This window comes from Chrysemys picta, chromosome 6, assembly GCF_011386835.1.
Source record: "Chrysemys picta bellii isolate R12L10 chromosome 6, ASM1138683v2, whole genome shotgun sequence".
Taxonomy (NCBI): domain Eukaryota; kingdom Metazoa; phylum Chordata; order Testudines; family Emydidae; genus Chrysemys; species Chrysemys picta.
Genome location: NC_088796.1, coordinates 107,206,695 through 107,223,565, shown reverse-complemented (window position 1 = coordinate 107,223,565; position 16,871 = coordinate 107,206,695).

The following is a 16,871-nucleotide window of genomic DNA, read 5'->3' as shown; positions in this document are numbered from 1 at the left end:
TCTATTTGAAAAGGGCAGGATCAGGCCTTAGAACTCACAGTTCCCACATGAAATGTACCGTGGCCAGTCTTGTGTCTGATGAAGTGGGCATTCACCCACGAAAGCTTATGCTCCAATACTTCTGTTAGTCTTAAAGGTGCCACAGGACCCTCTGTTGCTTTTTACAGATTCAGACTAACACGGCTACCTCTCTGATATGTGGCCAGATTGTACCCTGTATGCGGGTTCCTCCAGATAGAGCCATGGTGCTGGAAACAGATGTAGGACTGCGGGACACAGAAGTTAAGTCGACATACTTATGGCCAAGGAGAGAGAGAGAGAGAGACACACACACACACAGCTGGAACTCAGGACTACAGGGTTTATTTCTAACTTTTGGCCTTGTGGGGGCAAATATGCTAAACGGGGTGGGCCAGTTCCCCAGGATCCATATATGGTGGGGTCTCCTTACATCAGTGGTCCCCAAACTGAGGGGTGTGCCCCCATAGGGGAGCATGGAGGAACGTTCGGAGGGGTACACAGTGGGGCCCAGACCAGCCCCATTAGGGGTGGAGAGGGAGCACTATCCAGCCCCACTCTCCCCATAGCCCAGGTCTGACCCCAGCCATAGCTCTGGTTTGCTCCACTCCACCTCCAGCCCAGCTACGGCCTCAGACACAGCTCCACTCTGCACCCTGCCAAGCCCCCACCCCTGCTCTGCTCTCATTCTCTCCCCGCCCCCAGGTCAGGTCTGCCTCTAGCCCCAGCTCCTCCCCCATCCCCAGTTCTGCCCCCAGCTCTGCCTTCCTTCAAAATATTAATGTGGCACAGCTAAGCACTCAGATACCAAAAAATATGAAAGTAAATATCATAAGCAACCTGGATACTGCCCCTTGTGAAACTGTATTGCAATTCTGTTTGTAATTACATTTCTCCAATAATAGGGTATTATCATACAAGTTCTCCTATGACCAGAGATGCAAATATAATTCTTCTACATATGCCAAACAAACAGATACAAGATACATAGTGATTGAGATAATGAGAGGGCAGATTTAAGATTGTTACTGCAATCTTCATTTTGGCATGTTACGATTTTAGAATGCTTAATCGTTCCGACTTCATCTCATTTTAATATAGTTTTCTTTTCTTTTTTATTTGGCTAGAATTTCTCAGGTTTGGGATTTATTGATATATATGAAATAAGGCAGAACACCCTATTTCATGCATTTGAAGAGCTCCACTGGAGGAAGAACCTTTCTGGGGCTATGCAGTTGTCACCCTATATTTCCTTTATAACATGCTTATTGAATCACAAGTGTGACTCAAGGATTTTGTAAGGAGGCAGCTACTGCTATTCTTCACAATGCAATATACACATGTCTTTCCTCCCCGCCCCCAACTGAACTTTTTGGCTTGAAAGAGGATGATGATGATAAGACCCTAAGGGGGTCAGTATTATACATCTAGGAAATTGCTATCCACCACAGCTGGGCATATACAACACATAGCCAGAAGCAGAAATGAGGTGAATGAAACTGTCAGGTACAGTTAAAGGGTAGCACTCACTATCACAAGAGCTAAAGGGGCATTGGTCCTACAATGAGGGGGGAGGGATAGCTCAGTGGTTTGAGCATTGGCCTACTAAACCCACGGTTGTGAGTTCAATCCTTGAGGGGGCCATTTAGGGAACTGGGATAAAAATCTGTCTGGGGATTGGCCCTGCTTTGAGCAGGGGGTTGGACTAGATGATCTCCTAAGGTCCCTTCCAACCCTGATATTCTATGATTCTATGAGGGAAATGCCCGGGATGGTCAGTTACAAGCTGTACAGATTTTCAGCCACATTGCTCACAGATGTTGCTAGCCATGGCATTCATAACTACAGTACACAAGCCAACCAATCTGGAAATGTGCAACAACAACAGCTATCTTGTTTAGAGTGTAACAGTTTGAAGACTTTGCAAATAGCTATAGAGATATATTCTGTAGAGCTATACAAATTTTTGCCTCTTTTATCTGCATCTCTCTTCCTGTATATCTCTCTATCTGGAGATATAAATATCTAGAGAGAAAGAAAGATATTGTTTCAAATCATTCATTAGGCTGGCAAATGAAAATGCTACTGTTCTAAGGGCTAATTTTATTGATTTAGTTCCACAGTTGCCAGGGAAAGACTATTTTGCATTTTAGTACATTTTTAAAGAAGAGAAATTGACAGGAGAAATAGCTGAGCCATGAAGTCCAGGGTAGCATTTTATATTTTTGCAATAACTGTAATTTTCTGAACATTTTGCTAATCTGATTTTAACACATGTAATTTCTTGCTAAGGCCTCTAGGGTTTGACCTGTGGTCTATTACATGTGTAAATCAATACCATGAATAAATAATAAGGAAAAACACATTTGTTTTTATTGTTATCTTGTTTGGGAAGTGTTATAGGCAGAAGAATGTCACCAACACTGTAACCATTATTCTAAAACAGAGGCCCCCCCTTTCTGTCTGGTCTGTCAGATATGGATGGTTCTAAAAACCAAGGCAGAGTGAAAATAAATGTGTTCAACCACATTTGTTTCTCAGTGCTCTGTTATTTTATGTTATGCAGGATAACATGGAGCATCACTGCAAATATCTTGGTGAGTTACTTAATGGAACAAAGTACAAATGTGCATTAATAGTTTAGTACGATAGATAAAACTCTCAGATGTCCACTTCTGATAGTATATTCAGATAAGTTGCAATTTGGGATCAGGATTCATATTTGCAAAGCCTGCCTTGGAAAGTTCAGGTCCAGTATGTTTGGATCTGAGTTTGGGTCAGGACAAAGTCAGCCATAGACATCAGATGTAGTCTCATGATGACAACAACACTTCTTCAGTTCCACTAGTCTTCAGGAGAATGTTTAAAAGAAACTTCTAAAGTTAGACATTTTTAAATCAGCAGGTCTAGATAACTTGTATTCAAGAGTTTTAAAAGAACTGGCAGAGGAGCTTTCTGAACTATTGAAATTGATTTTCAATTAATCTTGGAATACTTAGAAAGTGTCAGAAGTCTGAAAGAAATCTAATGTGCCAATATTTAAAAAGGTTATATGGAATGACACAAGTAATTATAGGCCTGTTAGCCTGGCATTATTCCTGAGCAAGATAATGGAGCAGTGGATAAGGGACTCAATTAATAAAGATTTAAAGGAGAGTAACATAATTAATGCCAATCAAAATAGGTTTGTGGAAGATAGTTTGACAGGATCTAATTGTATATCTTTTTTCTGATGAGATTACAAGTTTGGTGTTTAAAGGTAAGAGTGTTGATGGAATATACTTAGACTCCTGTAAGGTTTGACTTGGAACAGCATGACATTTTGATTAAAAAAAACCTAGACTATAAAAGAAACATGACACACATTACATGGATTAAAAACTAGCTAATTAATATGCCTCAAAATATAATTGTAAATAAGGGAATCATGATGGAGCGGGTTTATTTCTTGGGGGTCCCACAGGGATCTGCTCTTGGCCATATGCTATTTAACATTTTTACCAGTGGTATGGTAAACATAAAATCAGTTTGCAGATGACACAAGGATTGGGGGGGGGGAGGATAAAAAATGAAGATGACAGGTCTCTGATGTAAAGCAATCTGGATCACTTGGTAAACTGGGCACAAGCAGACTGCAGCATTTTAATGCAGCTAAATACAAATTTATACATTTAGGAACAAAGAACATAGGCCATACCTGCAGGATGGGGGACTATCCTGGGAAACAGAGATTCTGAAAAAGTGTGTGGGCCCTGGTTGATAATCAGCTGAATATAAGCTTCCATTGCAATGCTGTGAATAAAAGAGCTAATGTGATCCTGGGATGCATAAACAGGGGAATCTCAATTAGGAGTAGAGAGGTTATTTTACCTCTGTATGTGCCACTGGTGCAACCGCTGCTGGAATACTGTGTCCTGTTCTGGTGTCCACAATTCAAGGAGGATATTGAGAAACTGGAGAAGGTTCAGAGAAGAACCATGAGAATGATTAAAGGATTAGAAAACATGCCTCATAGTGACAGACTCCAGGAGCTCAATCTATTTAGCTTCACAAAGAGAAGATTAAGGGATGACTTGATTCCAGTCTGTGAGTATCTACTTGGGGAACAAATATTTGATAATGGGCTCTTCAATCTATCAGAGAAAAGTATAACACAATCCAATGACTGGAAGTTGAAGCTAAAGAAATTCATACTGAAAATAAGGCCTTCTCCAGGCATAAGGTTCACCCTTCCTCAGAGATACTGGAGGAGCTCATTCCCTCCTACAGCAGTCTCCTAATCAGTCCAGATGCCCCTAGGCTTTCCCATCACTGCCTCCAGCTTCCTCCTGGCTCAAGACAATGTACATATGGCCCCAGGCTTCATCACTTCCAGCCTCCCTCCTTGACCCCAGGTTTCACTGCCCTTCAGCCTACCAGGCTTCCTCCTGGCCCAGGACCTTCTAGTTCTATTTGAAGCTCTACTGCCCCCAGCCACCTCTCTGTCTTCAGCCCATGAAAAGATAATCCCAGCTACCCCTCTCTACTGGGTGTCCTCCTGGCCCTTCAACCAGACTTCTCTACTGAGAACAGCAGCCCAGGACTAACTCTGCACCTAAGATTCCTCCTTGAACACCCAATCTCTTTAGTCTCAGAGTGTGCCTACAGAGTTTTTCCCTACAGCCTCCTTCTCAGCTGTATTTCTCTTTTGTATAGCCACTATTCAGCCACTTCCCCATCTGGGCTTCATCTTTAATTCAGCCTGGCCCAACCTCTAGGTGCAACCAAGCAGCATAATTGGCCTTTCAGGCTCACACTAAGGCTTTTGTTGCCTGTGTAGGGTACACACCACATCAGAGAAGGAAAGCAACCTCAGAAAAAAAAGCAGATTTCAGTCTCAAGCTTACACAGATTTATACCCAGCAATAAGGAAAAAAAGCTCACATTATAGGTTCAAACAGTTTGCTTTCCATTTGAGATATTTGAATAACTAGGATGTTTAACTCATTTAAATACTAAAATATTATGTACTTCGATCTGGGTGACTCAGACTAATTAGATAATAAACCTTTCACCTCTAGGTCACCAATTCAAATTCATCCCAGCTTGGTAGTGACCATAAGACATTTCCATTTTATGCAATTTGGTAGCTTGTAACAAATGAGTTGGTAGTCCCAGTCTAATTTCTAAGGGACACATTTCTAATTTCTTCTCCATCCCCACTATTGACACTAATTGGCACCCCTGCTATCAGTCCCAGCAGAAAGAGTGAGGTCTGAATGGGCAGAGTTGGGGAATGGACAATTTGGGGAAGCTTAGAATGTTGCTGTTCGTTCACTACCCTTGCTGTGGATAAATGGAGAGCAGGGCTCAGATTTTCCAAACCCCCTAAGTGACTTTAGAGCACAAATCTCATTGACTTTCAATCTGTCACTAAATTCTACATTTTTAATAATTACTAAATTCTTCAAAATGCATTTTTGAAAATAAATGCTTTTATACAATCAGTTTCCAAGTAGGTGAAATTGTACATGTATTCCCATCACTTTCTATTTTGCTGTGTCTTCTAGCACACCAGTAGCCATACATGCAAATTTCATTGGGGACCAGAGAATGCAAATCTGGCTGCTTGGTGATTTCAAGGTACCAGCTAAAGCAGGGGTAGACAAACTTTTTGGCCCAAGGGCCACATCGGGGTTGCACAACTGGAGGACCAGGTAGGGAAGGCTGTGCCTCCCTAAACAGCCTGGCCCCCGCCCCCTATCCACCCCTCCCACTTCCCACCTAGGAACTCCGAACCCATCCAACCCCCCCTGCTCCTTGCCCCTGACCACCTCCTCTTGGGACCCCTGCCCCCATCCAACCCCCCTGCTTTCTGTCCCCTGATTACCCTGACTCCTATCCACACCGTTGCCCCCTGATAGCTCCCCCAGGACTCCTACCCCCTATCCAACCACCCTCTGCTCCTCATCCCCTGACCACCCCCGTTCCGGGACCCCCTGCCCCTAACTGCCCCCCAGGATCCCACCCCCTTACCCAACCCCACCTGCTCCCTGTCCCCTGACTGCCCTCCCGACCCCTATCCACATCCCTGCCCCCTGACAGGCCCCCTGGGACTCCCACTCCCAACCCTCCCTTTTCCCCATCCCCTGACCGCCCCTCCCAAAACCTCCACCTCATCCAACCGCCCACTCCTCCCTGACTGCTCCCTTACCCAACCCCCTGCTCCCCGCCCCCTTACAAGCAGCTGCGCTCCCCAGCAGGAGCGGCGGGCCAGAGCGCGGCCCACGTGACGGCGTGGCTGCGGGGGAGGGAGAACAGTGGGGGACGGGACGGGGACTAGACTCCCTGGCTGGGATCTCTGGTGACGGGCAGGACAGTCCCGTGGGCCGTAGTTTCCCATGTCTGAGCTAAAGTGATTGCTCTTGAATGGGCCTTATATTTCCTGTGTGATTAGGCAGATGAAAGGCGTTCTGGACTGCCTTCTATTCCAGGATGCCATATTCTAATGGCTTAATTACCCTTGATTTCAGATATTAGTTAACTTTTAACTGGTTCTTTGAAAACAATGTATGGGAAGACTCAATATAATATATACATTTGCATTTGGCTCCCTTTGTGACTGGTTATTTGATTATATGTACAGGCCTGTAGGAGGAGATAGTTCTTCATCTATTTCACACCCTGGCAGGTCCTTTGAACGTTGCTACATTGTAGGCAGGAGACTGGTCATTTTCCTGTGAAACAGCCCCACCAGATTCCAGCAAGGTATGTTTGGAGATTTATGTGCATTTTCTTCTGCACTTGCTTTGCAAAACCCAGAGTAAATTCTGAAAGCCTATCTCATAAGTCTTGAATTTAATCAAATGAACTGTGGGTCTCCTTCAACATCTCTAGCATTCAGGAACTCCACTTACTTCCAATTCATTTCATGACTCATTTCAAAAGCGTCCTGCTTTTTAGAATCTTCCTCGGACTTATGTCTGCCTGATAGACTTTGTCTTGCTATGCTCCTCTTGACTCTCAGCCTTTCTATAACCTTGTCACTATTAGTGTGAGTGTCTTCGCCTCTTCAATCACTATTATCTGGAGCTGCCTTCCTGTATCCCTCTGCCCCATTGTATGACTGTATTTGCAAATCTCATCTGATCTCCTTTCTCACTTCGTCTCCTCCCCTCATCCCAATCTCCTGTAAGATTTAGAAGATCATAAGCTACATTATTTGGGACTAGTGGCTGTTTCAGGGGCTACCAACTGGGGCCTGATTCTCTTTGCCAGTTCCTTTCTCCAAGGCAAACTGAGTGCAAAGTGGGGATGAAAATGCTGCATTCTGATTTGGTAGCATTTTCACCCTTACTTTGCATTCACTTTACCCCAGTGTAAATGACTGCACAAGATGCAAGACCTATATTTAGTGTTTTAGTTTAGTCTTAGTTCTGCTTTAATGTACAGTGCAATAGATTTCTCTCTGCATACAGTGACAATAATGCTGTTTATCCTCACATGGGTTAGTCATAAATCACTATAGCATGCTTTACCATACAAGAGTCTATTGTTTAAATAAAATAACTCTTCTGATACAAAATAATTATATAAATTATTGAACGATACCATTACCATTGGGTCAAATATTGAGGTCCCAACTCAGTTTTTGCTCAGTCCTTATTTAGGCAAATTCTCCAAATTATTGGGAGGTTACACAAGTGGGGACTGAGTAAAAACTGAATAGGAATGTCAGGAGTTGGTGCTTTGTTTGAAGCACAGCTAATGTAGGTCTTGGAGCATGTTTACAATCAGAAAAATACTTTCAGTATGTAAATAGCATCCCCCTATTTAATATATTGTTACACATTTGAAAATTGGGCCTAGTTAAAACTCACTTCTGCTCCAATACTTACAAAACACTTTTAACAGTAATTTGGTAGTAGATACACCTCTACCCCGATATAACGCGACCCAATATAACACCAATTTGGATATAATGCGGTAAAGCAGTGCTCCGGGGGGGGGCGGGGCTGCGCACTCCAGCGGATCAAAGTAAGTTCGATATAACGCGGTTTCACTTATAACGCGGTAAGATTTTTTGGCTCCCAAGGACAGCGTTATATCGGGGTAGAGGTGTATTCTGTGACTGCTGATTACAATACCAGATCAGTTCATTTTACTATTAGTTCTTGTCCTTCCCACATTTAATTTGTTCATCTCTATCGGTTGGCTTTCATACTCCCCTGTGTGGGTTGCCTGCCTGAACGGGAGAGCAACCATCTTTGGGCAGTTACTCTCTCTCTAGCATAGGTGAGCAGGCTGAGCCTTGCCTCTTCCTCCCCATTAGTTGACTCACACCATGGAGCCAGCAGATCAGGGGAGTAATTTGCACCAGCCCTTTTGATGACACCGATTACTTCTCTCTCTGTGTCAGTACCTGAGCCACAGTCTGCATGCTGGGCGAAGGCCGCACAGCTATGTCTTATCAGGGTTGTATTGTGAGGTTACAATCCAGCCCTATATGTTTAGATTGTAAAATCTTTTGGGAAGGGGCTCTCTTTTTTTATTATGTGTGTGTACTCCAGCTAGCACAATGGGGCCCTGATCCCTAGTTGGAACATTTAGGAACTATTATAATGTAAAGGAATAACAAACCTAGGCTAAATTTCAAGTGAATATGATGCAAAGCCATAGGTTTTTGCATGATTTCATATAAGGCAACAGTTAAGTGGTTTCAGTGAGTTTCAGCTTCAATTTGGGGGTTAATTTAAACCTCAAACTCAAAGCAAAAGTCAAGGATTTGAGAGCACATGTAGATAGAGCAAACCCCAACCTAACCAAAAGGTTAGCATCAACTCTTGGGAATTGGAAGCATGAAATTTTACCCAATTCTGCTGAGGAAATTCGCTTAACTCCATTGAAGTCTGTGAATTAATATCTATTTGCAACTGCTAAGGATTTGATTGAATGTATCTGTTTCCTGATTGTCTTTAAAGCATGTCTCCTCCTTACTTTGTTGAAAAAAAAATAAGTTTTTACTCCTTTTAATATTGCAGAAAAAATGCCTCTTTGGGGGAGAGATCTGGATTCTATTCTGCCTCATTGATTTGCATTTCAGCATCCTTAATATTAATGATGATATAAGAAGCAGAAAGAAGAGAGCTTAGTTTTGCAGATTTGGCAGTTATAAAACTCAACTTTGATGTGGGTAATGAACAAACTTGAAACGAAAGCCATTGTGAGAATAAATATGGAACAAACAGAACTCCAGAGTTTCTAGTATCACATACCTGATTCTAACAACACAGGAATATAAAATAGGAATAAAAAGGGAAATAAATAATATGAAATAAAGCTTTTGTGGGGTTCATTCTATGCTTTACTTTTTAGTCTAGATTGTAGTCCGAAGATTCTATAGCAAATCTGCAAACTACCCATCTTCATCTTCTCTTTTTCTCAGTATTTTACTTCCATAAAATGAGATACTCAGAAGTAGGAATGATCAAGAGTCATGTAGAGTTTTGTATTTCACTTATCAAGTGCTCTTCAAAGCAAAACAATATTTCCATAAACTCATCTTTATACAGTCTACTTTGTCCCACTGCTGCAAATGTTTTTGAATTGGATAGCCTTGTATACAGGTAGTATGTAAGTATTCCTTTTATAAGGCAATCTCTTATCCTCTCAACTGCTGCAGTAATCTTTTGCCCTCCATCTTAACAACAAAGGCAAGACACACTGCACAACAATTTCATAAATTCACTTTGTCTTCTAGGGGGTTTATATCTCTATTTTTAATTGAAACATTTTGTATAGAAATCATTTTTTTCCTATTATTCCATTTAGGAGCAATTTCTGTTTATATATTGAATAAGGTATGATAGCACCAAATTCTCTTAATATGTCAATATGTAGGGATGAAAAAAATAGAACATGGCATATAACTAGTATTATTACATAGCATGTCTTATATCATTCATGAGCGCCTAGTAGAACTGGTTTAATTAGTTTTGAATAAGTTATCAGATTCCTTTAGCCTTTTGCTCCTGTTCTAGAAACATATTTGATATTTTTTTATGTTTTTTTATATTTTTGATATTTGATAATTTAAGTATTTACCAAGTAGTTTATACAAAAATATATGGGTTGTTCACAAACTATTCACTCTTAGACTATCCACTTGTTATTTTAAAGTATGTGACTGGTCACTTAAGTCATATTATATTGTTTCTGCTTCCTGATTTAAACTTTTAAGCAAGAAAACAACAAAGAGTGAGTAATGGATAAGGCTTTTCAGGTAAAAATCTGGACTGAATGGTTGATCATTCATGCTAAAATTCATAAGATTTTCATATTCACAAACATTTTCATGAATAAATGAGTGGGACATCCATATATTCAGGAGTGATGTGACCCCCAAGAATAATAATGGATTGAATTTACAATGTGTTTCCAATCACGTCATATTGTTCAATCACTGGAAGATGAAGATCATGAAGATCAATATGTGATTTTCTTCTCATTCATACATTATCAATAAAAATCACTCAGCGAGCCAGGAAAGAGGCCAGAAAAGATAGACAAGCAAGTCTAAAATACTCAAGACCCTCTCTCAAATATACATGAACGTTCTAAGGTTATGATTAATTCTCATCAGCACAAGGAAAAACAAAAGCTTTAAGAGTACTGTGACATACCCAGGATACAGTCTAGACCGATGAATATCTGTGTTACCTGAGCCCTGTTACCTAGGGTCCCCTTTACACTGCTTTGCTTCTGTAGCCTCTAGTCTGGATGGCTCATAAGTAGTCTCCAGCATATAAATCACTCTCAGATACATCTGTATGTGAGCTGCAGCCTGCCAGCCACACCCTGGTTTTACTAGCCTGAATTACACTGCAGGGTGACCACAGCACACTCCCAGTCCCAGAGTTTTCACAGAAATGTCCATCTTTTCCTGGACAATACTAGCTCTTCTAAAGTCCATCATTTTATTAAGAGAAATGATATGAACAAATCCTACTATCCCAAATGGAGTTTCTCAAACACTTCCGTTCAAACACATTGGTTTAGATAAAACAATAAAATGAGAGATTTTAAGTGAATTCAAATAATGAAGCATAAAAGTCAAATGGTTACAAGAGAAAAAAAGAGAAAATGCAACTAATGCCTAACTTAAGAAACTATGTTAAATTCAAAGCAAAGTTATTCTGACCCAACTTCTAGCAGAGGACCTCTTCATCTGTGTAATTGCTGCTTACTTTGTTCCTTCTGGTGTAGTCAATCAATGCATAGAGAGTGAGAGAGGAGGAGGTCCCTCATTTTCATAGTGACAGTTCCCCTCTTAGAAAAAAATTTCAGCTGAGTTTTAGGAGTCAAAAATCTTTAGGGGAGGATATCTCATGCTGCTTTTCCCACCTGTTGGAGCTGTCTTTGTGCTTGATTACTCTGTTTACTGCTTAAATGCAAACTAAGCATGGCACACATTCTTTTGTTTGAGACAGACGTTTGCCAACTTCTGTGTAGGCTGGGCTGTGGTTTGGAACATGTGTTAATAACACCAGACAGTAAAATCTTATAATTTTACATACCATATTACCACACATATTTTATCAGGACAGTATTGACCAGCAAATTATGAGTTTTCAGATAATACCTCACAAAGCATACTTTGTACAAAATTATTACGGTAATGTGCAAGGGGTGAATACAGGGGCATTGACTGTCACAGTAAGAAACTTAGTAGCCAAAAAATTAGTGGGGAAAAGGGATGAACAGTTGTTGTTGTTTTTTAAATTGCACTAGCTTAATTCACTTTTTTCATGTATACCCACATTAAAAATTGCAGCAAAGATTGGCTCAAATTAATCAAAAATTTGATTGATTATTCAGAATGTGATGGAAGCCTTCTTCTGTATGCAGGCCCATAGACCTGCCAAAAAAAAAATCAGCCCTGTTTGGGGACCAAGATCAGATTTGACAGGTCTCCGGGGATGTGCAGGACAAAGGATGAAAATAGCACAAAGTTTCACTCTTCTCTCCTCATTATCAAGCAAAAAATCCTTTGTGTGTGTTGACTTAGGTGGAGTTTTTTTCATCAACTTTCAATTGCCTGCTGTAGTCTTAAAATAAATTCATGGATTTCATCTGGAGTTGCTGGCTAGGTAGAGAAGGCGAGGGGAGAGTGACATTAGAAAATAAATCATGTTCGGATGAAGTGTGGCTTTGCCACTAACTCCCTGTATGGGGAAACATGATGTGCTGCCCCAGGAACAGACTGGCAAGCAGATTGTGATTTGGAGAGTCCAGTTTCCCCCAATTCCAGGTAAGGAGGTAGGGTGGGGAGGAGGGGAAGTAGTCTGTGACAGCACTACATCTGACAGCCATGTGTCCATAACATGCTACTGCACAGTGAAGGCAGAGATGAGGCTCTGTCCCTTCCTGCTCACTCCTCATCCAAATTTGCCTAGGTTTGACACAAGCCCTCTACAGGTGGCTCTTTCCTCCACATTGCTACACAGGCTATGAAAGGCTTGTGCACAGGAGAAAGGAGACATGAAGAGCATGCAAGGTATGCCACAAACTGGCCCATATTGTAAAGTATATTTTCAAAAAAATTCTGCTGAGCGGAGGAACAGGGAATGACCACCACCACAAACTCAGCCCTTCTGTTCACAAAATGTGTATTCTCAATTCCAAGTTTTTTGTACTGGGCTAATTTCCTCATTACTGTTCAGGGAAATGAGTAAAAAGGATTATGAAAAACAAGGAAGTGAGTTCCATGTAGAAGTCAGCAAAACTTTCATGAAAAAGTGTGTGCAGTAATTGCCCAGTTCTCTTTGTTATTCCATAATCCATCTGTAGTGGACTTTTATTTTGAATCTTAATGAAAATTAAACTTTGATAATGTGATTGAATTTAGTTCTTATTAAAAAGTAGTTATTTTCCTCTCACCCTCTCCTCATTTTCCCCCCCGGCTCTGCAACACACTCTGCTCTTCCCCCCTGCTTAAATTCAGTGCAGTTTGTTCCTCTTCTCTTCCATGTTGCCTAGGCACAGGAGAGACTGCTTTCTTGCTCTCAGTTCCAGATGTCCCCAGAAGACAGAGTAGCTCAGGGAAAGACCTTCAGTCCTGACCTAGAGCATGCTCAGTGCATGTTGAGAGAATTTTGCTGCCTTTTATTGACCATTTGCAAATAAGGATTTTTGGATGCTTATAACTTGACTCAAATTACTGGGGCACCAAAAGATATGTCACTGACTTCAAGGTCACGCCCTTCCAAATTTCAGTTCCCTCCTCTAAAACATGGAAATGCTAGAGCTTTTCAGTTCAATGATTTTAATATGTTTAAGGTAGAAAAAACAATATTTTCTCCCATTTATGTTCTTGGAAATTGATGAATTTTTTTTTCTGAAAGTTTCCCTAATATTTCAGCCCAAATAGTTAAAGTTTGGCAAAATTAGAAGCAACTGAAAACAGGTTCTTATTATAGAAAGTGATAGGCAACCTTAACTTTAGGTGTCATTGCCAGCGCTCCCTACAGTGTGTACACTATTATAGGAGGTGCTGCTTTATAAGTTATATAAAAATTCAAATGATCTGGCAAAAGATTTACTAAGCCAGAAAGTTTTTCTAGAAACAGAAGCTATTAGAAATGAACCCATGCCTTTTGTTCTATACCGTTATGAACCACAGAGCAACTGCACATGAATGCAAAGATAATGACGAGAGAAAGAAGACTGATTTATAGATCTGCACACTCTCTTTTCCCCCTTTTATTTGAAGTGCTAATTAGACATATTTATGAAACTCTCGTTATAGATTGTATAGGATTTTTTGAAAAGATTATGTATGATTCATAATTTGGGTCCAATGCACATTTATAATTGCATAAATTATGAAGAAATAAATGTATAATTCCTAACTTGTGAATAGCATTCTGACTGCCTTGCGTAAAGAACGGTTACTTACCTTCTGTAACTGTAGTTCTTCGAGATGTGTTGTTCACGTCCATTACACATTAGGTGTACGCGCGCCGCGTGCACGGATGTCGGAAACTTTTTCCCTTAGCGGCTCCCGTCGGGCCGGCAGGGCCCCCTCCTTCCCGCCAGAACGGCGCCCCGCTCCAGGGTATATATATCCCTGCCGACCCGACCCCTCCGGTTCCTTCTTGCCGGAGACTCCGACAGAGGGGAAGGAGGGTGGGAAGTGTAATGGACGTGAACAACACATCTCGAAGAACAACAGTTACAGAAGGTAAGTAACCGTTCTTTCTTCTTCGAGTGATTGTTCACGTCCATTACACATTAGGTGATTCCCAAGCTTACCATTGGAGGTGGGTAGGAGTCAAGATACAACTGACTGTAACACAGCCCGACCGACCATTGCGTCCTCTCTGGTCTGATGATGGATCGCGTAGTGGGCTGTAAACGTATGTATGGACGACCAGGTGGCTGCCTTGCAGATCTCCTGGATAGGGACCTGTGCCAAGAAGGCCGTAGAGGACGCTTGGGTTCTAGTCGAGTGGGCCCAGATCTCTGGGGCCGGAACATTGGCGAGCTCATAACAGGTGCGTATACAATGCACAATCCATGCCGACAAGCGCTGTGTCGAGATAGGCAAGCCTTTCATACGTTCCGCAATCGCAATGAACAACTGGGGTGTTCTGCGGAACGACCTGGTCCGTTCCAGGTAAAATGCCAACGCCCTTCGGACATCCAGGGTATGTAGGCTACGTTGGTGAGGGTCCGTATGGGGTTTTGGGAAAAACACCGGTAGGCAAATATCCTGCCCCATGTGAAACTGTGATACCACCTTTGGGAGGAATTTGGGGTGCGGCCTCAGTTGCACCTTATCTTTATGGAACACTGTATAGGGTGGTTCCGAAGAGAGGGCCCTCAATTCCGATACCCTTCTGGCCGACGTAATGGCCACGAGAAACGCCACCTTCCACGAGAGGTGCGTGAGGGAGCAAGTGGCTAGGGGCTCAAAGGGAGGACTCATGAGTCTTGTTAGGACTAGGTTCAGACTCCACGCCGGGACAGGCGGGTGCGAGTAGGGGAACACCCTTTCCAGCCCCTTGAGGAATCGGGCCACTGTGGGGTTGGAGAACACTGACACTCCCAACTCTCCCGGATGGAAAGCCGAAATAGCGGCTAAGTGAACTCTAATTGAGGGGGGCGCAAGCCCTTGATTCTTGAGGTGCAGTAGGTAGTCCAAGATAAACGGAACTGAGGCTTGTAAAGGCTGTATGCGTTGAGGTTCACACCAGTGGGAGAACCTTTTCCATTTTGCCAGGTAGGTCGCTCTTGTAGAGGGCTTCCTACTATTAAGGAGGATTTGCTGAACTTGGCGAGAGCACCTGTGTTCTGCATCATTCAGCCAGAGAGATACCATGCCGTGTGATGTAGCGAAGACAGGTTCGGGTGGAGTAGGCGACCTTCGTCTTGCGTGACTAGGTCGCGATGGAGGGGGAGGGTGATTGGATCGGCTATGGACAGCTCCAGCAGGGACGTTAACCAATGCTGGCATGGCCAGGCCGGGGCGATGAGTATGATCGTCGCCCTGTCCCTGCGGGTCTTGAGGAGAACCTTGTGTATGAGTGGGAACGGAGGGAAGGCGTATCTCAGGCTCCCTCCCCATGGGATCATGAAGGCATCTGCTAATGATCCCTGGCTGAGGTTCTGGAACGAGCAGAACTGAGGGCATTGGCTGTTGTCCCTGGTGGCAAATAGATCCACCCGGGGAAAGCCCCACCTCCGGAAGATCGAATGCAGGACGTCTCGCTTCAACGTCCATTCGTGCATTCGGTAGGAGCGGCTGAGGCGGTCTGCTAAGCCGTTTTGAATTCCCGGAAGATACGTCGCGATGAGGTGTATCGCATGGGCTATACAGAAGTTCCATAATTGGAGTGCTTCGTGACAGAGGGGAGAAGACCTGGACCCGCCCTGCTTGTTTATATAGAACATGGCGGTAGTGTTGTCCGTCAGGACTGCCACGCTGTGACCCTTTATGGTGGCGCGGAAGGTCTGACAGGCGAGGCGAACCGCTCTTAGCTCCTTCAGATTGATGTGAAGCAGTTTGTCTTCTCTGGACCACAACCCTTGGGTCCGCAGTTCCCCCAGGTGCGCCCCCCAGCCCAGGTCCGATGCATCTGTTACAAACGTCAGAGTGGGCTGTGGGGCAGCGAAGGGGATCCCTTCGCATACCTGTTGGCGATCGAGCCATCAGCGTAGCGAGCTGAGCACCTGGTTTGGGATCGTGACTACTTGATCCAATGGGTCTCTGTTGGGGCGATGCGTGTGGGCGAACCACAACTGTAAAGGTCGGAGCCTCAGGCGGGCATGCCTGACCACGTGTGTGCAAGCTGCCATATGTCCCAGAAGCTGCATGCAACACCTTGCCGTTGTCGTGGGGAACTTTTGGACCGAACTTACGGCTTTGTGAATTGACAAGAACCGTGCCTCTGGTAGGCTCGCTTGCGCGGTTACCGAGTCCAGGGTTGCACCTATGAAGTCCAGCCTCTGTGTGGGGACTAACGTGGACTTGGGTACATTGACCCGGAGGCCGAGCCTGTCGAACGTCTGCAAGGCCAGCTTCACGTGCGATTGGACCTCGGCCTCCGACCTGCCCGCGAGTAGCCAATCGTCCAGGTACGGGAACACACGCATCCTTCTCTTTTGAAGGAAGGCTGCCACCACGGACATGCATTTCGTGAACACTCGTGGTGCTGACGCCAGGCCGAAGGGCAGGACCGTAAATTGGAAGTGGCGCTGGTCGACCATGAAGCGCAGGAATCGCCTGTGGGCTGGATTGATTGCAATGTGAAAATAGGCATCTTTCATATCGAGGGCAGCATACCAATCCCCCGGATCCAGGGATGGGATAA